Here is a 24,445-nt window from a genome sequence, read left to right on the forward strand (position 1 = left end):
CCCAACGACCACCAATCAGGAACACAAAGGACACCTGTGATTAGGGCAGAAGGAGAGGAAAAACACAAAAACACACACAGGATACATGTATCCGTAACAAACGCAAACACGCACACACACACACACACACACGCGCGCACACACACACACACACACACACACACACACACACACACACACAGATTGAGAGAGAAGAGCACAGCAGTAACCCCATGAGCTACAGCATTACAGTTGTTTCAATTGCTTTGGTGCATTTTTCAGATGTAAGTGATATATAAAAAAACTCTAGAATAATAACACTTGTAATGCCCCCTGTCTTACACTCAGAACATTTGATTTTGCGTTCATTACCGTTGAGCACATCTTTCACCCCTGAGTCATTCATGCAAAATCAAAGTTTTCTGTGAAATACCATGAGAGCATTTTGTTTAGTCACCAATACATCAGATAATGATAGGCTCACCATTTAGTCATTTTAACTAAATAAAATATTATAATATTGTCTTTGTATCTCAAAATCATTGTAATGTGGTTAACCTTAAAAATCTAAATAAAAATGATTCAGATCTAAAAGAGAAAATTCTGAGACAGCGCCCTTAGATTGTGGGAAAAGGCCGCACTTGACCGTTGAACTTGAATCACGGTGAAAGGCTAGGTCTGCTATGCTGCTGCAAAATGCACCGCCCACCATAGGCTAGTGGGAGAGAATGATGGGCTTTTGCACAAATGGGGCTCCATCTATGGCGGGACGGCAGGCAGGCCTCCGCACTCTAGTTATTGTGTCTCCCTCTGCCATATGGACGCATTGTATGATATACTGAGAGCAACTGGCAGCAAAAGAGCTGTGCGCAGAACTCAGAGATATACTGCAGCAGGTAACTTCGATTGTAAATCAAATCACATCCAATACACGCACGCCTGTTCGCAAAACTGTGTGGAGGTACAGTATGGGATAATTTGCTATTTCACACCGAGGCTTGCTGGTCAAGGGAGAAAATGTTGGAAAGATTTTTCTAATTGAGAAAGGAACTGTTGTCATTCGCAATGAATGTAAAAAAAACAGACTTTGTTAACTTTCTGTGTGATGAAAAGAAAATGTGTCCCCTTGCCTATGTAACAGACGTATTTGGAAAACTGAAGCAACTGAACGCAAACATGCAGGGGAAATACAAAAACATTCTACTGATGAGTGGATTCAGAGGAAAGACACACATGCACAAACAAATGCACGCACGCACACACACACACACACATTCAACACAGTCTACCAGCAGCAGCAGCCATCATGCTCCCAGCCTCCCAGCATGCCACACATGTTCCCTCCCTCCTCTCCTCCCCCCCTCCTCCTCCGGCCCCTCCTCCAACACCATCAACATGTAGCCCTCAGCCCTCAGCTTCAGTCACAGGGTGCTTAGAGACCTGGTTGCCATGCCTCCTTTAGCAGGGCTATGACCGAACAACATGAAAGGCTGCATCTGAAATGGCACCCTATTCCCATATAGTGCATTACTGTTGATTGGGCTCTGGTCAAAAGTAGTGCACTATAGAATAGGGTGCCATTTTGGACGACATCAAAGTCTCCACATTAGACTCACCAGTAGGGCTGTGGCGGTCACAACATTTTGTCAGCCGGTGATTGTCAAGCAAATAACCGTCAGTCTCACAGTAATTGACCGTTAATTAACATAAACACATTTAGCATCTCCTGGCTTCCACACATAGCCTACAAGCCACTGATGCAGACCTTTGGAACATCTACATTTAAAAAAGTCTAATAAATCCATGTAATATAGCCTACAGACAGGTCTAAAGAAGCATGATATGAAGAAAATGTAGTCTATTTCAGAAGAACAGAATAGGATACTCTGAGTTGTCCTTATGTTAGGTCCTGATCTGGCTATGCCAAATAGCTGTGGGCTACACTAGTTAATTTAGCAGACAAGATTTGCTTATTTTATAGTATGAAGAATACAATTGAACAAAGCTGAATAAAATTAAAACATTTCTCCAAACGATTTGAGGGAGTGCGCACATGCGGCTATTCTGTGTTGAGCGGTTAACAAAAAAATAGGTACTCCTATATGCTTAGTTAAGTGTTATTCATGTAACTTTAGTTGTACTACAAACGTTGGTCTATTTGTTTTGATTTTTAATACATTGTAAGGCTGCATGATGCGACTCTAATGATGATTTGAAAAAAGTTGCTTGAAAGGCATGAGCTCTGCTTAGTTTTTTTGTGCAGGCTGTACACACTTCGTTAGTCTCTCATTCACAATTTGACAAGCACTTGATAATGCCTCGAATTTCACTGAGGCATCCCCTTTGCGGCCGTAATGCACGCAAAAAAAAATCCATGCCTTCTGCGGACCGTGGCCGTTGTGCCCTTCTCCCATCATGTGATCGGGTCTTTCTCACAGGCTACAAGTGAAGACAGACACATTGGGGACGCAACTGCGTGCGTCCTTATCCAATTCCGAGGTGCATATTGAAGATATTGGAAGGACTGTCCACATCTACTTTTCGTCAGCTAACAAGATGAGTAGGCCTAACAAACAGCAAAAGCTCTAGCCTATGTCAATCTACTATCCCCCATAGGACAAAAGTCGACCTATTCTATTCTGTGTGAGAAATAAATATTCCAAACATAGTCTGGGACAGTTGTGGGATGCAATAGATCCCAAATTAATAGAACCTGTTTTACGTAATGTGGCTGACGCAACAGATCAGAACATTTAGCTTAAAATGTTGATAAACTATTAGGCTATTTCTTCACATTATAAGCGCATGGCAGTAGGCTATAAGCGCGAATGTTCCATTAGCGGGAAAACACCATTATCAAAAGTGACTGCAAATGTGATTATGCATGTAATGCTTCTATTATAAAGGTGCATTTTTATTGTGAAAATTATCTTCCCCAAACTTGAAACTCACGTGCTAATTATGTATTCCAGTTAGGCTCTAAACCCCTTGTAAAGCGGATTAATGTGCTTAATTTTAAGAAGTTATTTGGCCACTTTAGTTGTGATACAAACCTTATCAAAACACATAGGCCTATGGGCTAGGCTACATGAGGTGTGCAACTATGATAAAAAAAAGTAGCCAAAAAAAAGGCTGTTTCTTATGCTGGGCATCTTTCACAAGTGATAATATATAATTCACAAGTTATAGGGTAATATTGTCACCCATCAGACTATTCTTGATTTAATCTTGTCTTTACATATACTAAATAATATATGTGTGAAATTTGTTTTGATTTAGAATGGACCATTTTCATGCACCTGTCTCGAAACAGGGGCAGTGGGAAAAAAGAAATGTCATCTATGCACTTAAATAGCGAATGGAGGACGCTTTTCCCGTGGTTGATTTTCATGACAGCCAGGTAGGCTATACTCCTGTTGTAAAGATAAACAATGTGCTTAATATTAGGAAAGATGAGAAATTAACATAGTAGGCCTAGCCTATAGAAAGCTGATAGGATCCTCCTCTTTTTAGTAGAGGCCATCACTCTGTTTCCTCACGCAATTGCATAGCCTATAGAAATGTCGCGCAACATGAGCTCATGGGCTCTAATGAAGTGTTTGATTCAATCTTCGAAGACATTTGCATTGACTTTAGAGTGATTAGAGGGACAATAGAGTGCTGAGTACCAGGCAGTTAGCAAGTTTGGTAGGCTACTAATGACCATCAGCAGCATCAGAGCTTGGAGAAGCCTAATTACCGTGACTAAACGGTCACATGGAATTTGACAGCCTTCATGACTCCTGACTGTCGGTGTGGCGATAATACGGTCACCGCAACAGCCTTACTCACCAGTCTATAAAGAAAGGGCCTGCGGAAATGTATCAAATGTATACCAAGGCACTGGGATGTAATGTTCCCTAGTCTGTTTTATAACCCAGAATGTTACATGGTCTGTGATATGTTCGTCATACAGGACGAAGTACATACAGGATATGTCTCAAGTCGTTTCTTGGATGGTTCTTCAATTGACTGTTTTCAGTTTATTAGGTACACCACCCCGTTCACGAAAATGGTTTGCTCCTACAGACAGTGAGTCACGTGGCCGTGGCTTGCTATATAAAGCAGGCAGACAGGCATCGAGGCATTCAGTTACTGTTCTATTGAAAGTTAGAATGAGTAACCTAAGTGACTTTGAGCGTTGTATGATCGTTGGTGCCAGTTCCAGTATCTCAGAAACGACCGGCCTCCTGGGCTTTTCATGCATAAGGAGAATGGCAAGAATCGTGCAAGCTAACAGGCGGGCCACAAACAGGCAAATAACAGTGCAGTACAACAGTTGCGGCATCTCGGAATGCACAACTCGTCCGCCCTTGTCACGGATGGGATATTGCAGCATACGACCACACTGGGTTCCACTACTATCAGCTAAAAGCAAGAAGAAGCAGCTCCAGTGGGCACGCGATCAGCACTGGACAATTGAGGAGTGGAAAAACATCACCTGGTCTGATGAATCCCGGTTCCTGTTGCGTCATGCTGATGGCAGAGTCAGGATTTGGCGTAAACACCATGAGTCCATGGCCCCATTCTGCCTGGTGTCAATGGTACAAGTTGGTGGAGGTGGTGTAATGGTGTGGGGAATTTCTTCCTGGCACAGGTTTCCATGCCCCGAATAATTCAGGCTGTTCTGGAGGCAAAAGGGGTCCGAACCGGTACTAGAAGGGTGTACCTAATAATCTTGCCACTGAGTGTAAAATTGTAAATTAGCAGACACTTTTATCCAAAGCGACTTACAGAACTGTCAGTATTAACAGTGACACATACTGTATATTCAGGATATGGCACACCAAAGAATCAAACAAACAACCCTGTTGTTGCCAGCATCATATGTTCTTTGCACAGTAGGCAGACAGGATATTTGATATCTCAACTCCTTTCTTGGATGGCTGTTGGATGATTCTTGGAGAATTTAAATGTATCTTTGTTATGATGTACTACTGGCTTAACGGGAGCAATTTGAATGTGAATGCTGTTGTTGAATAAATGGAGAAAGACACACAGCAGGCTACAACAGAGTATCTGTGTGTCAGAACATAGTGGTTAGTTCACATCAGACACTTCTCCTAGCAGTGTTTCAATGCACAGCTGCCTACAGTCACCACAGCAACACAGAGGCAAACAGCAAGAGAGATAAAGGGGGCTGAAATAAATAACAAGAAAAAGACTTGAATGGCAGTCTGCCAAAACAGCGGATGGAGATATAAAAAGATAAAGGGAAGAAGAAAATAAACTATTTTAGCGGCGCCAACTCCCCTGCCCTACAGGAGCCACTCTGTAAAGAGGAAGAGGGAGAGGAGACAATGAAAACACACACAGCATTTACTGACAAAGGGGCTTTTTATATTAACAGAAGTTAAAAGAGACGTCTATTCCAGAAAAATAGAAAAATAAAAAGCAAAGCTAGGGGGTTAAGCTTAAGCTTCTAATAAATGACCTCTGTTGATATTCACTCAGCCAAGAGTCTCAACCTTGTAACCTACCCCAGGCCCCGGTTACATGTTGTTCTGCCCAGAGAGTACCCCCTCATGTGCAACTGACCATTAGGCCAAGGGTGCGTCCAAAATGGAACCCCGTGCACTACCTTTGGCCAGGGCCCATAGGGATCAGGGCCTCATTTCCCAGTTGCATATAACTTAAAGACACGCTCCTGTACTTTGGCGACTAGTAAGTATTTTCTAAACCTCCCACTTTGGGCTGGATGTGTAAATGTGTAGTTCTATGAGCAGAATTACTGTCTTACCTCAATTAGTCAAGAAATCCCTAGTTTGAAAGCGACTGTTTTTTTAAGAAGCTGTGCGGCGCCATTTTCCTTACATTTACATTTGACATTTTAGTCATTTAGCAGACGCTCTTATCCAGAGCGACTTACAGTTAGTGAGTGCATACATTTTTCATACTGGCCCCCCGTGGGAATCGAACCCACAACCCTGGCGTTGCAAGCGCCATGCTCTACCAACTGAGCTACAGGAGACTACCCCTCGTGGGCCAGCCCCCTAGCAATTCGAGTTTCAGACAATTACCTTCAGCCCGTCGGCATTTGAGTGACAGGTAGCATGAGGCACACACAGTAGCGCGAGAGAGAGAGCAATGACATGATGCCCATTTGTGACTTAGTATGCACTTTTCTGGGACAAATACTGACTAAAAAGTATACAAAGGTACCAGAGAATATCTTTAAGCGTTATGATGATCTTACCAGATGCAGCTTTATTTATGAGCCAACTTTTTAAGTGTTTCCCGAACAAGTAAGCACATAGAGAGAACGTTCGCTAAGCATGTCATTAGACACTGATAGGATCAGCTTTTCTCCATTCAAATCTTAGGCAGACTGTAGTTCAGATAGAGCCTGGTCAACCCGTTGGGTAATAGCATACACAGCAGTATCATCGGCATACAAGTGCATGTTACATGTTTTTACAGACACGTCGATATTGTTAATGTAAATAGTAAAAAGTACAGGACCCAGAATCGAGCCCTGCGGGACACCTTTCATAATATCCAGGAAACCTGATTTAACACCATCAGTAGATATGCATTGAGTTCTATATGTCAATACATTTTTAAGACAGTTACATGCAGCCTGGTCTAGGCCAATTGAGGAAAGCCTCTGAATAAGCAGTGAGTGATCAACAGTATCGAAAGCCTTTGACAGGTCAATGAAGAGGGCAGCACAATGTTGCCTTTTATCTATACAGTTAACCACATCATTTATAATAATAATTTTGGTCGCAGCCCTTCTCTTATGAGTCTTCCCCACTGTGTACCCTCTGTGAATAGGCCAGGTTAGCCATGTGAAACCAGGCTGACCGCTTTGCTCACGTTAAGTTTCACTTCCATTTGAGCTGCTCGCGAGATCAGGCTGGTTTAACAAGGCTGAGTCCAGGTATCCTCAGTGGTACTAGCATAGATATAGAACAGTAGATAGGCTGATATTGTATAGCCCCTATATATGGTCTGTGGGTACTAGTTGAGAACTACCACTGATGTATAGCAGTGAATAATCAACACCAACAAGACAGTGAAGTTGCACACAGCACAGACCAATTCTTCAAAGGTTCATGGACAATCAGATCATTGAATGCCAGACATGACGTAATCCTGCATGGTGTGCGTTCTCTACACAGATGGTCAGTATACAACAACAGCCGTGTCTGTCTGATGGTGATCGATAGTGTTCTTTTGTAATGTTCTCATTCTAGAACAGATTATGTGATTCCATGCAGTGTGGTGTTCTGGGTGCGGTATTGTATATGTGATGGATGACAGTTTGGCAAGCTGAGCTCTTCTTATGGTGTGTCTGTCTGTGTGCTTGCCAGGATCTGTACGTTGACATTCAGCTGTCTGCCTTCTGGGCAAAGTGTCTGTGTCTGTCTGTGTCGCGCGCGGGGGTCCGTCCGTCCGTCTGTCTTCTGACAATGACGTCAGTTCTGTACTACGTGCTACTTGCTGTTCAATCTTACCCTCCTGCTCAAAGAGAAAGGCCTTTGCAAACTGTTGGGGTCATTTGGAAGTGAGGACTAGCTAACAAGGTTATCATGATGTAATATGGGTCCTGGATCTTTTCTCAGAAACCTACCCACTCATATCATCTTAGTGTGTCTTAAATGGCTACGGTTTGGCTAGGTACAGGTACTGTAGGTCAGATGTGTGTGGTGCGTGCTTATATGTCTCTGTTTAACAGTATGTGTGTGTATTTGTGCATCTAAATGTCTGTTGTCTGTCTGTACGTACCCATTTCCTACTCTGCCTGGGGTGTCAACTGACCTGACCCCGCCCTCCACGCTGAAACCAGCCAATAACCATCAGTCGCTCTGATTGGGTCTGATTCGATTGGTCCTTTGTTAAGACAAAAAAGATTGAGGGAAAACCATTAGGATTCTCTGATTGTATGGCGTTAAGTGTAATTTAATCATTTTTAATTCCCCTGAGACTGGCTAGGTTTACATTTTTTTTCTTTTTTTGTGAATTCAATTTGTTCCAGGGCAGTGAGTTATTATATTCTCACCGTTCTGGTCCAGCAGTGGCATGGCTGTTTGTAAGATGTGTTAGAGAGAGACAGAGAGCTCAGTTGGCGGTATTGTTTATGGAGGGAGACACACACACACACATACACACATGTCATGTCATGCTAGACTGGAAGCTTGTTTGCATAGCTAGGATTGTCAGGCCCTGTTTCCTGCCTCTTGTGTGTGTTTGTCCAATAGTTTCTCTTCATAATCCCTCCAGCTACAGTCATTATATCCAGTATGAGGTTGATAGATATGATTAGAAGAATGCCTTGTGGCCACTTATTATACTGTTGATGATTCTAGTCTTCATATTATACTGTTGATGATTCTAGACTCCATTCTAATATAGAGCTGTTAGTTATAGCATTATTATGGCATTGTAATTATCCGTTTATAGTGAAACTGCACCTGTCCAATCCTAATCCTAATCCATTGTCTCTTGCATCATATGAAAGAAATGGCCTCTATATATAATAATATGTATAATATGCCATTTAGCAGACGCTTTTATCCAAAGCGACTTACAGTCATGTGTGCATACATTTTTACGTATGGGTGGTCCCGGGGATCGAACCCACTACCCTGGCGTTACAAGCGCCATGCTCTACCAATTGAGCTACAGAGGACTTCTTCTTGGTTTTAGATGGAAACTGCTCTACTCCAAGTTTAATTAGTGCTAGGTACAGTAAATAGATAACCTTTGGACTCTGCTCACAATTTGCTCTCTATTCATTTTTCCATTAATCGTCTTCCGTCCTGAAGGAATATGCTATGTAGGAACACAATTTGCTCTAGGTCAGGACAAAGCTTTGGTCAGCTATGTCTGATGTATTTTCTGTTTTATCTGTGTGTTCCTTCAGCTGAGTTATTCACCATGTAGTCGTGTGACATCACACCATAGATTGGTTGGTGGTAGCTAGATGGTGACCATTGTCAGTCCCATCATGTGTTTGAGCTGTGAGTGTCTGCCTCTCAGCCAGTGTTTCTTGCTGTGTGTCTTCTTGGCACAATGCTGATGAATCACAAGATCACAAAACTGCAATTCAGGTTTAATTGAATTGTGTGTCTTAATTATGTGTGAATTGGTGTGTACCTTCTTGGCCCTGTCTTTCACACATACACTAACTGGGTGAATCACAACACTATGGAATGCGTGGGTTGTAATGACTAGCCTCAGCCTCTCAACACCAGAAGCCAAGGGTACCTGTTAATATGCTGTTGCCGTGACTACCGGCTGCCATTTTGTGCTCCAGGGGGCGTGAACTGATGTGTCTGTTATAGTAAGGATGTCATGTTGACCTGTCAGAGGGCAAGGTTGGGGATGGTTGGATGGGCACAGTATGATCCTGATGTACTGAATGTGTTGGCTTCTCGATCTGTGTATGGTCTGTATACATGGACTAGATGGCATATGTCATATAAGACATCATGTCGTATATATGTCCCCAGAAAGGAGGGCCACAGGCAAAACAAGCTTGTCTTTGTCAAAATGATTCTCAGGATACAGATCTGATTTAAAGGCTCTGCATGGTCAATCTGATGTCTGAAGTGGCTGTACAGCATTTACTGCGATGCAGCCTCCGCAGACGTCAGGGCTTTCATACTTCTTGCGCTTAGCAGAGCAGAGCTATTGTGAAGGAAGCTGTCAAGGAAGTGAGTTTGTGTTTATACAGGACGTACTGCCCGCACCTACCGTCAACCAATCATGTCAATGTGGAGCTATACGGAGACCTCCGCATTGTTACAAATTTGAGAGGAACACAAATGTTGCTGTACAGAGCTTGATTTGGCCTCTTTATGCCTCCGGAGGCTCCGCAATTACGTCACACCCTCCATACGAAGCCTCCGACCACATTTTTGGATCAAGCATAAATTGGCTTTCACAGTAAGTATATGGTTTAGTCCTTTTGGGCCCCTTGGAAGTATATGGTTGGGTATCCACCATGACTCTTCACCTCAGTCTATATTTTACTGATATAGCTCACTAAAAAACATGTATTATGGAAATATATTTGTGCGTTATGTTTTGCCAGGAGTTTTTCTCACCATGTGATCTGACCCAGGAAAAACGGTGTGCCATAATTCTGAGAAATGTTCAGGTACATTGCAATAATTCATGGTGCGGCACCACCACATACAAAATCTGGAACATGATGAACTCCCAAGCCTGTATAAAAGTTGGTTTACACTGTCATGGTCAGTTGGGCATATTTTAGCTGTGTCACCTTGTCACTGGCAGCATCAAGTTTATCTGGCCGTGTGGTGTCTCTGTCTCGCTGATAAACTCATCCTCCCCCCTTCTCTCCATCTCACTCATTCGTCACCCCCTCTCAGTGTGCCTCATTTGTCCAATCGCGGTGGGGATTGATGGATCTCTCTCTCTTTTTCTCTCAGGTGCGTGCTATCTTTCTCCCTCCCTCCCTCTCTCTCTTTCTCTCTCTTTCTCTTTCTTTCTCTCTCTATTCCGTCACCTGCCTCCTCTCCCACTGTGCCATGCCTCCCAGAAGCTGGAGGAGGGAGATGACGGGATGACAGGAGGAAGAAAGGGGGAACTGTTGTGTTAATGTCTCAGTCTTTAGCTAGGTTTCCATCCAATTTGTGACAGATTTTCATGTGAATATTATAGAATATGCGTTTAAAAAAGATGCACATTGTCCCACCAACGGTGTTTCCATCAGACTGACTTTGTTGCGGATTAATGTCTGTGTGTGATTACGTACAGATATGGGATCTTAACTTGAGTCAGTTTGCTACAGCAGGAAAATAATCATGCAGTAACAGGAAATGCAAAATATTATGTAGATTATAATTAATGGACATTTTTGTAGGGGTTGGTATGTTTTTCGTAAGGGAAAAAAGTGCAAATTACAAACTTCAGAAGCCTTTTTCAACCTCAAATTCACTACAAGTTGAAAATCTCCGGCATTGCAGGAAAGTTCTCCTGCAACAGGTGATCAAATTAAGATCTTACATCTGTAGTGCTCATAAAAATCACTTTTGTTTTCATGTACCGAATAAAAAACATGAGTTTAATGTGTTTCCATTGCATGTTCTACTCTACCAATAGTTGTCACACAAATTGTTGCGATAAATGGCAAACTTGCCCTAACATTTTTTATTTATTTTATTTTTTAAAGGAACTCAGTCCGGCTTTAAACTTACTCTTGAAAGTTAATAGTAGAATGCACAAGTTGAAATTTCTAAATTGGGTAATGCATCATCAGTTCCTCTTGTCATGTTAGTCATTGCATACCTTAAAGAGCTATTTATAACTTATCATACATGTCCAAATCAACTAGCCCATGTCAGCTAATGTTTTTTTATTTAGTTTTTTTTATCCCATATATATTGTTGTAATTTTTTTGTCACTCAAATATCACATGAATACACATTAGACATGGCAAAATGTATAGAATTGCAAGAAAATGTACTTTAAAATGGCAACATTTTCTTTGCACCCCATGACAAAATGTGTAGAATTGCAGGAAAGAAGCTTTAAACCTGCAAGATTATCTCCACCAACAAGAGGGGTGTGAACAGTTTGTGTCATGAACAGTGCTTGTGCCCATAGAAATAGATGTGGTGTGTGTGCGAGCGTGCGCAAGGGGGGCGCGGGATGTTCCCCAATGCTGGAAGGGGGCCCCGAGTGAAAATGTTTGGGAACCCCTCCTCTAGACAGCAGTTCGCTGATAAAGTGGACACTGGACAGCTTAGGTTATATAATGAGATGGATAAAAGCAACATAAATGTTATTTGTTAATTGCAAGCACTTATCATCATGCCACTAGCATACAAATTATGACCCTCTATATTTATTGCAAAGGAGCATCAAGCTCATCACTGTGCACTTTCACCACCCTGTAGCCTAAACTATGCATGCTTTTCCAAATCTCAGTGGGAGGACCATACAACACAATTAGTTGCATTATACATTTTATCGACACAAAAAGATCCCACCATGTCGATGTCAACATTTATAAAATTGTACCGACACTTCCTGTTTCCATCACACTGTTTTTTATACACCATGACTTTACTCGCATAAAAACTGTGGATGGAAACCTGGTTAGTGTGATGGATGACGGACAGACACACCTTCTGGCTTCTCCTGTCAAAATGTTCACATGAGCCATGTAAGAAGTCAGGAAACCTCTGAAATCTCTGCTAAGTTCTCTCTCAGAGTTGTTGTTTGTTCTTTTTCTCAGCACCTGAGCAACCTATACACTCTTTTAAAAAGGGGTTCCAAAAGGGTTCTTCGGCTGTCCCCATAGGAGAACCCTTTTGGTTCCAGATAGAAGAACCCACTTTGGTTCCAGGTAGAACTATTTTGGGTTCCATGTAGAACCCTCTGTGGAAATGGTTCTACATGGAACTCAAAAGGGTTCTACATGGAACCAAAAATTGTTCTTCAAAGAGTTCTCCTATGGGGACAGCCGAAGAACCCTTTTAGGTTCTACAGGGCACCTTTTTTTTCTAAGAGTGTAGTGTTAGAATATAAGGATACACACACACACAGGGCAAGCATCTGACATAACTCAGGCAGTTAACTAATGCAAACATCAATGGCACAAAATGGCTCTGTTACTGACTAACGCTATCCCACCCACCCAGCACTCCCATTTCATCTCAACCCCCATGGAGGTGTCACGCCCTGACCTTAGAGATCACCTGTATTCTCTGTTTGGTTAGGTCAGGGTGTGATTTGGATACATTCTAGTGTATCTATTTCTATGTTGGCCGGGTGTGGTTCCCAATCAGAGGCAGCTGTCGATCGTTGTCTCTGATTGGGGTTCATACTTACGCAGCCATTTTGCCTACCTAAGTTGTGGGATCTTGTTTCTGTTTGGCTTGTTGGATGTTTAGCCTCTTGAATGTCACGGTCTGTTGGATTTTGTTATTTTGTCGGTGTTTATAATAATAAACTACCATGTACGCATACCACGCTGCACCTTGGTCCGATCCTTTATACAACGAACGTGACAGGAGGCAAGATCTGCCGCTGACTCAAATGCTGAGTACTTTTTCCACCACAGTACATTTAAAACCAGATACTTTTAGACTTTTAATCAAGTAGTATTTTACTGGGTGACTTTCACTTTTACTTGTCATTTTCTATTATGGTATCTTTACTTTTACTCAAGTATGACAATTTAGTACTTTTTCCGCCACTGACAAGGGCCCCAGGACCAGTGGAAGCAAAATAGTCCCATAACATCAAAGATCCACCACTATATTTTACTGTCGGTATGAGGTACTTTCCTGCATATGCTTGTGTTTTTCACAAGTGCCAATACCGTTTTATCAGACTCCAGGCGGTGCTATAGTCAGATGACATGAAAATAGAGCTCTTTGGCCATGCACACCATGGTATTAGTATAAAATAATATTTTAATAATAATATTTTATTTCATATTTTATTTGATAGTCTTTTTTGCTCATCTTTATCAAGGGTGCCAATAATTATGTACCTGACTGTATATAGCCTATACATACAGTGCAATCATATCATAGATTAATTAGCTAGACATGGGTTAAATGGTTATATGGGCTTCATCCTAAATGGCACCCTATTCCCTATATAGTGCACTACTTTTGAACAGGGCCCTGTTCAAAAGTAGTACATTATGTAGGGAGTACAGTGCCATTTGGGACGTCGCTGTGGTCTTATATAACAGTCCATGTCACAATGTAGTCATGTTAAGCAGGTGAACTCAGTCACTCATGTCCCGTCCTAGCACTTTATGGATACAGTCACAGTCACAAATTAACCTTGAGTCCGTTGTTGTTGTTAGTGCGTTGACCCAGAAGAATTTCTGTCACAACATTGAAATGTAAAGGCCATGGTGGAAGAGACAAGGTGCTAGTTTACTGGCTGTTATCATGGGTAGAGGTGAAACCCATGAGACAAGGATGTAACATGTTGCGTGTGAGAGGGAGCGAAATGAAGAGCAGGAAGCATAACAAACAATATCCTAGCAGACGGACATTTTGTTTGTCTTGATGAATATGATATTGCATTTGTCCTCTCTCTCCCTATTTCTCCACTCTTCTCCTCCACCCCCCACACATATAGTCAACACACACACACACACACGCTGCACCTGTATGCTCAAATAAGCTTGTGAATTCAAATCAAATTTTATTTGCCACATGCACCGAATACAACAGGTGAAATGCTTACTTACAAGCCCTTAACCAACAATGCAGTTTTTAAGAAAAGAAAAACATAGTCTGGGTAGCCATGATTAGCTGTTCAGGAGTCTTATGGCTTGGGGGTAGAAGCTGTTAAGAAGACTTTTGGACCTAGACTTGGCGCCCCGGTACTGCTTGCCGTGCGGTAGCAGACAGAACAGTCTATGACTAGGGTGGCTGGAGTCTTTAACAATTTGTAGGTATTGTTTCAGGTACTGTATCTGTTGGTTGCCATGGGGACTTTGTAGCCATCAGAAACCACAGAGAGAGAGAGAGAGAGAGAGAGAGAGAGAGAGAGAGAGAGAGAGAGAGAGAGAGAGAGAGAGAGAGAGAGAGAGAGAGAGAGAGAGAGAGAGAGAGAGAGAGAGAGAGAGAGAGAGAGAGAGAGAGAGAGAGAGAGAGAGAGAATGTGGACTAATGCTCATGAAAGCATTGAGGTTCAAACCATGAAAAAACCTCCATACTCGTGCTGTTGATGTCAGAGCAGAGGGACAGGCCTTTGTACAGGTGGTAGGGAGATGGTGTCCTTGAAGAAGAGAATGAAGGGAGGAAGGAAAACATAGAAAAAAGAGAGGAGAAATGTCTTTGAATGAGGGAAAGTGGGTAGTTTATAATAAATTACATACATCGACAGGCTTTTATTAGAACATCTCCTTTCAGGTGCTGTTGGAAGAGTCAGTTTAGAGTATGCATTTCAGGGAAAAGCTGACTTTTATTGATTTTAGTCATACGGTACAACAAGGATGCTGGCTGCTTTGTGCTTCCTTACCTAGGTCAGTAGGCCTACATACTGGGATTCATTGAGAAGATTGCAAAAGCCAACATAATGTAAAGATTGATCTTCAAAGCAAAAATGTTTTGGTTCCTTTTTTTTTCAGTCGGCTCTACGGTTCATGCAACTTGGTTTGGAGGCAAAGTAGCGACAGCATTTCTTTTTCATACAGCAGGAAATGTCTGTGTGCCACTGACCCTTTACCTGGTCAGTCATGTGCTCAGCTGCGATTGCTTTATATATATCGCCATCCTACAGTGTGTTTGGGTCCAATGAGAGAGAGCAAGAACCTGTCTTTGCCAAAGGCCCTTTACCTTGTTTAGCCCGACGGATCTGATAAAGTGAATCTAGCAAGCTGTCTACAAACAGCACATACCTACCGGATGGAATCTAATTTGACAAATCTAATTTACGGGTCAAGTCCTCAAATAAAATCAATAGATCTGTGCTAAGAATTGGAAAGAGAAGAAACAGAAGAACAGAAAAGAGAATTTAAAATACAACCGAATAAAAGTCTCATTCAGGTTTGTCAGACTGGACTGCAGATTAGATTCCACTACAGAAAGGACAGAGGGTAGTGTTAAAAAAAATAATCATAAAAAGAGTATTGTACTACAAAATATGACAAATATCTTTGGGTAATATGTCTGTGTTTGTCTCTGGGAGTATACATAAAATCACTCTATTCTAGCTACATCATTATATTTATATGGTATGGACTTGGTTGTGCTGACCAGCTAGTCTAGGGTCACTGCTCTTTAACCCAATGAATCCCACCGTAACGTCGGCAGGTTTTGGACTTCTAACCCCTTTTAAACATTTTGTGTTTGGGCTGCATCCGTTAGTCTGTGGGGCTGAGCTATAGTGTTTCAAGGGAGGGACCCAAAGGGGCCCGGGGCTTGGACTTTTTACAATAATGTCTGTTAAGTCTGAATGGTTTGGCTACAAACTATTAAAAGCTATCTATGAAAAGCTGAGACTCTCACAAAGTGTAACATGTTTTGCTCTATGATGCTCACAAGCTACAAGAGTCTTTAGAAGTTAAGGGGTTCTTTACATAAACAATCATAGGAAATACGAGGACATAGTGTCCATAATATTGTAATAAGCTCACATAGTTGCTGTCACAAATTATACAACGGGTGGGTCTAATCCTGAATGCTGATTGGTTAGACGGTGTCTATTCCACAAGTTACAACCGGCTAAATATATGATGTTAAAATGCCTATTTACTCTGTTCCATCTGACTGCGCAATCCACTGTCTCATCAGCCCAGCCAAGCAATTGATTCACTTGATCTCCACTATAAAAAGCATCTAGACATGATCTCACATTTCTTTTAGACTAACATTTCTTTTTCAACAGCAGAGATTTGTATAAACCTTGCTGTCTGTCTCTCCGACATTTGCAACATTGTTTAAATATTCAAATTCGATCTTCAGCTGTCCCATAGTAATGAACAGGTCGTGAGTCGGGCCGAGACAGACAGGCAGGCAGTGTTTCTCAGCCAGTCGAAATCATGAATCAGCTGGCATAATTTTTATGGATATATACAAAGAAATGTCAATTGAAAAAAGTTCAAACGAAACGAAGTGCAGCTAGTTTGCAGTCTTTCCAGCTTCCGTTTGAAGTGATTGTGTTAGCTGTGTTGTTGGATAGCTCCTCTGTACAACAGTGTCCTGACGAGTGAGCACATTTTCTATGCCAGGGGAAATCGCACCTCATTGGCTCATTGTTATCGATGTATCCAAATAAATGTCACTAGAAAACAGCTTAAACAAATGCAAATGCACCTACTTTGCTGTTATTCTGGCTGCACTTTTTGACATGACTAGCTAGCAAGCAAGGGATAAGAACGTTGCCAGCCAGTATGGCAATGGAACATTTAGAACGAACGACTGGGTCGCGTCTCTAGCAACAGAACCGATAGAACAAACGACGAGCCGGCTTGGGTAGCAACCCTAGATTTGTGTCGGGACTATATCTTGTGGAAGGATGAAATATTATGAATAAATTCATCAAAATAAATGTTTTAATGAAAATATGTAAATCCTTATTTTAATATGTTGGTAACCCGTTGTATAAAAGTGATAATGCCCTCGAAGTCGGTGTTTGGAGGATATATTGGTAGGGTTTGCTAACAACACCCGTGCCAATATATCCTCCAAACACCGGCTTCTTGGGCATTATCACTTGACTCCAAACTCCACACAGTTGTCACATTTTCCAGTGAGCAAACCATTTCTGTACTTACAGCATTCATATAAATTCATTTTTTTATCCGTTTTTTGCTTTGGCAGACCTTATTTTTTTATTGGCTATTTATGTCAAAATTGTTTGTGTTCTCTTTATAGCCCTGGTTGTCCTGAAAATAAAATGGTTAGACACTTCATTGTGAGGCTAAATATAAGGGCTGGACATGCAGATAAATGAAAGTCAGATAAATGAGTCTCAGGACTGGGGTCTCAGGACTGTGGCTAATTATGTTGCAGGTGCTAAATTACCCAAACCCCCACATACCAGGAAATTCTGATCAGACCCCCTACTCACATAAGACTGAGGAAGCTACCAATGCAAACACCTTTTACACAGTACTTTACAGTACTTTACATGTACAGTATGTGCTATCATCACACAAACGTACGTGGAGGAGAGAAGAGCCACAGTGTGGAGCCTGAACCCCTAGCGTCCCCTAGGGATGACCTAATGATATCAGTGTGTGAGAGATGTGTTGCCATAACACCACGTGCTGCGTTCATTATTTACCACAGACACACTGGAAGGCGTGTAAGCAGGAAAACATCAAGCGTGTCCCGCCACAAACTACAGAAGGAGACACACCATTGTTCACCAATGGAGAAATCTTGTTGGCTCAGCTCCTGTGTGTCTTACGGAATAACAGATGTAATGGTGATGTTACACAATGCAGACATACTCACAGGTACACACAGTGGTACATACACACACAGACAAAAACAGAGACACAGGCACACACAAAAACAGACAATAGGGACACACACATCTCTCTCTCCCGCTCCTTCTCCCCCTCTCTCTCTATCCCTCTCTCTTTCTCACTCTCCTATACACACAAACTGACACACACACACTAGTACTAGCTCTAACACACACAGACAGTGGGTCGGAAGGAATAAGTTGGTACATTAATGAAACATGACACAAACCACAAAAGGAGTCTTGCCAATTACTTTCGACAATCCTAAAGTTGAAAAGGGAGAGAGAGAATACACAGGGGAGGTGAAATACACGCACAGGGAAATAGGGACACTACTACAGGGACTCATTCAACAAGCTAGCTCATAGAAACAATATAATGAACTAGAAGTGTCCTCACTCCCATAATGTTCTTTATTGTTAACGGTGACAACCTAATCTCATCCACCAGCCGGCTCTCTCTCTCTCTGATGAACCATCTGGTTTCACAGCGCCTCAGAACTGGACTTGACTGGAAGTCTATGGCTAGCCTATGCGGAGTCGCCAGAAAACGCTAACATCCGGCTTTCAGGGATACAGTATTTTCGACCTAACTTCCGTTTCCCCTGAAAAAACGGAAGTGGGAACTCTCCTCAGGCATCTTTCTACGGCTGCTATGTCAGGTTAGTCTATTTGCCTGGCAACCCAAACTCCTTGCTCCGGGCAAACGCTACGCCACGGACGTTAGTTTCTTCTCCACAATGTCTGGATCTGAGAACCTCCTGTATGATTTCTAGAATGGAAATCAGTTCTAGACCGTTTGATTGGTCCCAGAAACCAATGGGTTGGTCCAGAGCCAGAACACACGTAGGTAAAGTGACATTTACATTTTTTATCATTGGCTTTGATACTCTGATTGGTTAGAGAGGATCCAATTGCTGACGACTTTGCTTTGTACAACACCCCTCATTTTGACGTCACCACAAACGACTTAAATGATTGCAGTCTCAGACTGAATTATGTAGCGAACGATAGAGCAATGGAGTAATTCAGTTTGAGTCATCAGGCAATTAGTCTATAGCAGGAGCGTACGAAACAACCGCTGGGTTTTAATTGGCTGATCTCTCAATCCATCACCATCTAGCATAACCCTTAGAACCTTCCCCCATGAGGAAGTGAAGTTGGGGGAAGACGTATTCGAGGGTTCGACTTCATACTAGGAAGCGAAATAGAATCCATTGCTCTATATCGTGGTAGGCGGTTTTAGCAACAGCCGCGCTGGACTGTGGTCGACATGGATGATAGTTCTGATGGTGTGGGTGGGGATAATGAAAGTCATGGACCTGGATCGTCTCTGGTGAAAAGGAAAAGGAAAAATAATGGGCCTGCTCTAAGCGCTGCTGACAGCAGTGGCCCTTCTAGTGTTGAGAATGTGAAAAACAAAAGTAATGATGTGTCAGAGTGGAAAGTTTTAATCGTGTTTGATGCCACCACGGGGTCTCATCTACACTCTATTCGATTAACCAATGCCGTTAAGAAAGAGATAGGTGAAGTCACATTAGCCTGGTTCATTGGTTATGGTAGACTGTTAATAATATGTGCTCACCATGTTCAGCAAGGAAAGATTCTGAAAATGAAAACTCTCAATGGGAAGGAAATTACCAGTCATGTCCCAGGAGCCTCGGCTAAGCTGAGGGGGGTCATTTCTGGGGTTCCACTATCTATGTCCATAGATGATATAAAAGCTTCCTGGCTTTCACTGTTAGACAGTTTGTCCCACGTCCATTAAGGTGTTTTAAATGCCAAAGAATGGGACATGTAGCGGCTCTGTGCAAAGGAAAGAAAAGATGTGCGAAGTGTGGAGGGGAACATGATTATGGTGAATGTGGGAACAATGTCAAGGTTAACTGTTGTAATTCTTGGGGGGAACATAGTGCAGCATTTGGTGGATGCCAGGTGCAGAAAGAGGCTAGAGAGGCCCAAAGATATAAAATCCCTCATAATGTCTCCTATGCAAAGGCTGCAAGGTAGATTGGTGGAACTATTAGGCAGAAGGATGGAGATAATGGGTTACTCCTGGAATAAGTGGACCTACTGTAGGAAATGTTGCTTATGTTGGTCCAGACACGGATACGAGACCTGCTCAGAAATCTTGCCCTCACAAATGTATCGTGACCAAGGACATCTTAATAGTTAATCAGATTGACTTCATAGCCTTCATTGGAAAGGTTATCAACCTGACTGCGTTTGTGGAAAGAAGAACGGCCAAGTTGAAGATCATTGTGGAAGCAGCAACAGCGTTTTTAGGAGTAACAGATGTTACTGTCGCCATGATTGTTGATATGTTGACTCCTAATAATACTAACGATGTAATGTCTCAGTATGATGATAATTAGAGTTATGGTTTTTGTTATCCTTCAGTGGAATACCAGAAGCCTTATTGCTAACAGTCAGGAGTTTAAGAAATATGTAATTGATTTAGAGATCAAACCTGATGTGATATGTGTTCAAGAAACATGGCTTAGACCACATCTTGATTGTATTATTCCTGGTTATTGTTCAATGAGATCTGATAGATCAATTGGACAGAGTGGTGGTTGTGCTATGTTCATAAGAGAAGGTCTTGTATATCGTAATATAACTGTCCCATCTGAATATGAATGTGTGATGGTGGAAATCTACAGTGCAATATTAAGTTAAAGAAAATTACAACCCTTGTTGTCAACTATGTGTAGCGATGTTTGATGAAATATCAGGAGAATTGGGCTCTAGAGAGTTTATGTACATAATAGTTTATGGGGAAGCACACATACAGATGCTAATGGTACTATTGTGGAAGATATGATGGAAACGAGCATTGGTATGTCTTAACGATAAGTGTGGTACAAGAGTTGATGTTGTTAGAGGGGTTACATCCTGTCTGGACCTCACAATGGCTTCTAACTCTATTGCATCTCTGTGTGAATGGAATGTAATAAATGATTCTACTGATGGAAGTGATGATTTCCTGATTTTGTGTACCATGAACTTTGATGTTACTATTCCAGATATGGTACCATTCAGAAGATGGTGCTTTCATAAAGCAGACTGGGAAAAGTTTGATGATCATTGCTTAAAGTCTGTTGGACAGTTGTCTTTAGAGAGGCCGGTTGATGTATGTGCTGCCTCTGTGACCTCTCTGATTTTGAGTGCTGCGAATGTATATGTACCAATGAGTGAAGTTGGTTCCTTGGTGGACTGAAGAGTGTACTGCGGCTATTCGAGAAAGAAATAGGGCTTACAGAGTGTTGCGTAGGAATATGACTCCTAAAAATCTAGTTGATTTCCAAAGGAAGAGAGCTTTAGTACGTAGGGTCATTAAGTCTGTCAAGAGAAATGCATGGAGACAGTTCTGCTCTACAATAGGCAGGGGTACTGAGCTGGGGGATGTATGGTCATGTTGAAGAAGATGACTGGAAGAAGCAAGTCCACTCGAATTCCAGTTTTGGTTGTGGGTCAAAAAATGGCCGTAACTGATAAAGAAAAAGCTGACTTGTTGGGGAAGACATTTGCAGGGTACATAGTGGGGTTACTTTGGATGAAGTATATAAGCAACGCAGGTGTGAGATTTTAAATGCTCATGTTAATGTGTATAAGAAAAGGGATACTGTTGAATCTTTTTTTGGATGCTGTTTTTACCATGCATGAGATGTGTTCAGCCTTAATAGGCTTTGGATATACAACCCCAGGTCATGATCAGTTGTGCTATGTAATGTTTAAGCATCTACCTGATGAGGTCATTCATGTTCTCCTGGGATTATTTAATAAGATTTGGAGTGAGGGGGTTGTACCTTCTGATTGGAAACGTGCAGTAATATTACCTTTTGTAAAGCCTGGTAAGGACCCTTCATGTGCTGATAGTTATAGACAAATAGCACTGACCTCTAACTTGTGTAATTTAATGGAAAATATGATATTCAACAGATTGTCATATTTCCTGGAACATAAAGGTTTATTGAGTCAATGTCAAAGTGGATTCCGTAAAGGTAGATCTAATTTGAATGCATTAGTAAAGGTGAGCAATGAAGTTGAAAAAACTCTGAAAGAAGTAATGGCTACTGTCTTTTTTGACATTGAAAATTCTTATGACACTATGTGGAGAGAAGGCCTACTGATTAAGATGGAAATACTTGGTATTGGTGGGAGATTATATAACTGGGTTCTGGCCTTCTTATTTAATCGCTCGTTTCGAGTTAAAATAGGATCCATTTTATCTGATGCCTATGGAGTAGACAATGGTACTCCTCAAGGCAGTGCTATCAGTCCTATTTTGTTCAACATTATGATTAACGATGTGTTTTCAAATGTAGGTAGGGGTATTGGGGGTTCCCTATATGCTGATGATGGAGCTATTTGGAAGAGGGGAAGGAATGTCTCTCATGTGATCAAATCTATTCAACAAGCTATTGTGGATGTTGAAAGATGGTCGATTGACTGGGGTTTTAAATTGTCAGTGACGAAGTCTTGTTGTATGTTCTTCTTGAAGAAGAAAGTTGCTGATAATATACAGTTGTTTCTGTATGGACAGGCTATTAGGAGGGTTTTAATGAGCGATATACTGTATATGGTATTTTGAAACAAAGTGTAAGAAGGTGGTGAATTTTATGCGCTCTGTCTCTGGTTATGAATGGGGTGCTGATAGACAATCGTTGATGGATATTTATAGAGCTCTGATCAGGACGACAATTGATTACGGGTGTATAGTTTATGGAACACTGAAGTGTATGGTCATTGAGGTTGGATGGGGTTGGTGGGGTTTGGAAGGGATTTTGGGGATGGGGGAGGGTCTATTAGAAGTTAGTAGGGCTCTTTTTTATTTTCTCATAAGTAGTGAGTTAGGTAGGAGGATTTAGAAATGTTGTAAACTGTGATTGACCACACACTCCAGCACAGTAGGTGGCGGCATGTACCTTTAACGTTCGTTTGCGGATCGCCATTATATCATAGAAGAAGAAGACGATTTAAACAAGGAAGTAAGTTCGGAAAATCTGAAAGTACACATCTTAGAAATAGTTTTCGCATATGCCCGAACTCAGAATCCTTTCAGCTTCCCAAAAATAATATGGTCAAGTCCCATCTAATAAAGCTGTAGCGGGCTCGCTCCCTCTCCTGCCTCGATTTTAACCACACCCCTTTCAAGTTCCACTTTGTTGCACAGTGTCACCAGGCTCTATGCACCAGCAATTCGAGCCTGAGGACGAGGTTAGTGACAACCCAACAACTTGACTGTCCTTGGCTTGTCTGTTCTGTCTCTTCATTCTGTAAGGACATTGTGCATAGAAAGTACACACTTCAGCCTCACCGTACAAACCTCCCTGAGCTCTACCTCACTAAGAACCCACCTAATGTACCATAAAGTGCTAGAAGAAATGGTGCTATAACCAAAAAGGTTTCAATGGCTCGGTTCACCCTCAAAAAGGTCATATAGAATCGCAAAGTACTCTTATTTTTAGCAGTGCACACCTAAGCAGAAGAGACCATTCGTTAGCCTTACAGAGTCACCTCCAGTCCACTTCAATAGTAAATAAACCCAATCCTAACAGTAGAGATGTACTGTAATACCTTTCGTTGTACTGTACTGATTTTAATTGATGCGACTCCTTATTTTCCGCTCCACTGAATAGGCTCAAATAAGAGCAAAACTCTAAAGTCATTTGTAGGACAGAGAGATACACTAATTTCCTGAACACATGAATGACAATGGAGGGGGAAAGGAATGGATTGGACAGCCTTGGATGCATCTCAAATGGCACCCTATTCCTATAGGGCTCTGGTCAAAAGTACTGCACCATATAGGGAATAGGGTCCCATTTGGGACACAGACCTTATGTGGCCCGACCTACACTGCACTGCATAACCCTTCTCTTGGCACCATCTAACCAAATAACATTAGTAAATTATAGATAGACTTTGTCGCTATGCCTTTAAATGTAGAAACGTTAAGACATTTCAAAATGGCTGAAACATATACCGGGGGTAATATTCCTGATTTATCGATTACAAAGACTATTTTTTCACCTGTTCAGATTTAGTGGCGTTACGCTTGCAGTTTTTATTACACAGAGAAATTGAGTTACATGAGTAGCTGGACTGGAGAAGAGGTTAGGTTGGATGGAAGGTCAGTGAGTGCAGCCTCAGATTGGTGTGTCAGTCGGTGCTAAGGTTGGTTGATTAAGTTCTTATTTTAGCTGTTAGTTCAGTTGTTATGATGTGATATCTGGACTACCACCGTTGTCATTATAGAATCTTCTGAATGGCCCGGCCAAAGGTCACCGCCAAAGAGGCACTCAGTTTTGATTAAAATAGTGCTAACTCAGCATTTCGTGTTGACCTCTAAGTAAGGTTCAGAGTTCAGGGTTCAGGGTTCAGGGGTCATCCATCCCTAACTCCCCCTCACACTGATATAATGTATTATGTCATAGAGGTTGCGACCTTTCTCCCACACAGCTCACTCTCATCCTCTCTGTTTAGAACACATCCCTTT

At 41.8% G+C, this 24,445-nt stretch overlaps 1 protein-coding gene across 1 annotated transcript in view; it reads left to right on the forward strand.

Annotated features, from left to right (window-relative positions):
- LOC121582865 (protein FAM163B) overlaps positions 1–24,445 on the forward strand; it is a 34,459-nt gene that overhangs the window by 5,101 nt on the left and 4,913 nt on the right. The gene's annotated exons all lie outside the window — the stretch shown is intronic.

This window comes from Coregonus clupeaformis, chromosome 15 (assembly GCF_020615455.1).
Source record: "Coregonus clupeaformis isolate EN_2021a chromosome 15, ASM2061545v1, whole genome shotgun sequence".
Lineage (NCBI taxonomy): Eukaryota > Metazoa > Chordata > Actinopteri > Salmoniformes > Salmonidae > Coregonus > Coregonus clupeaformis.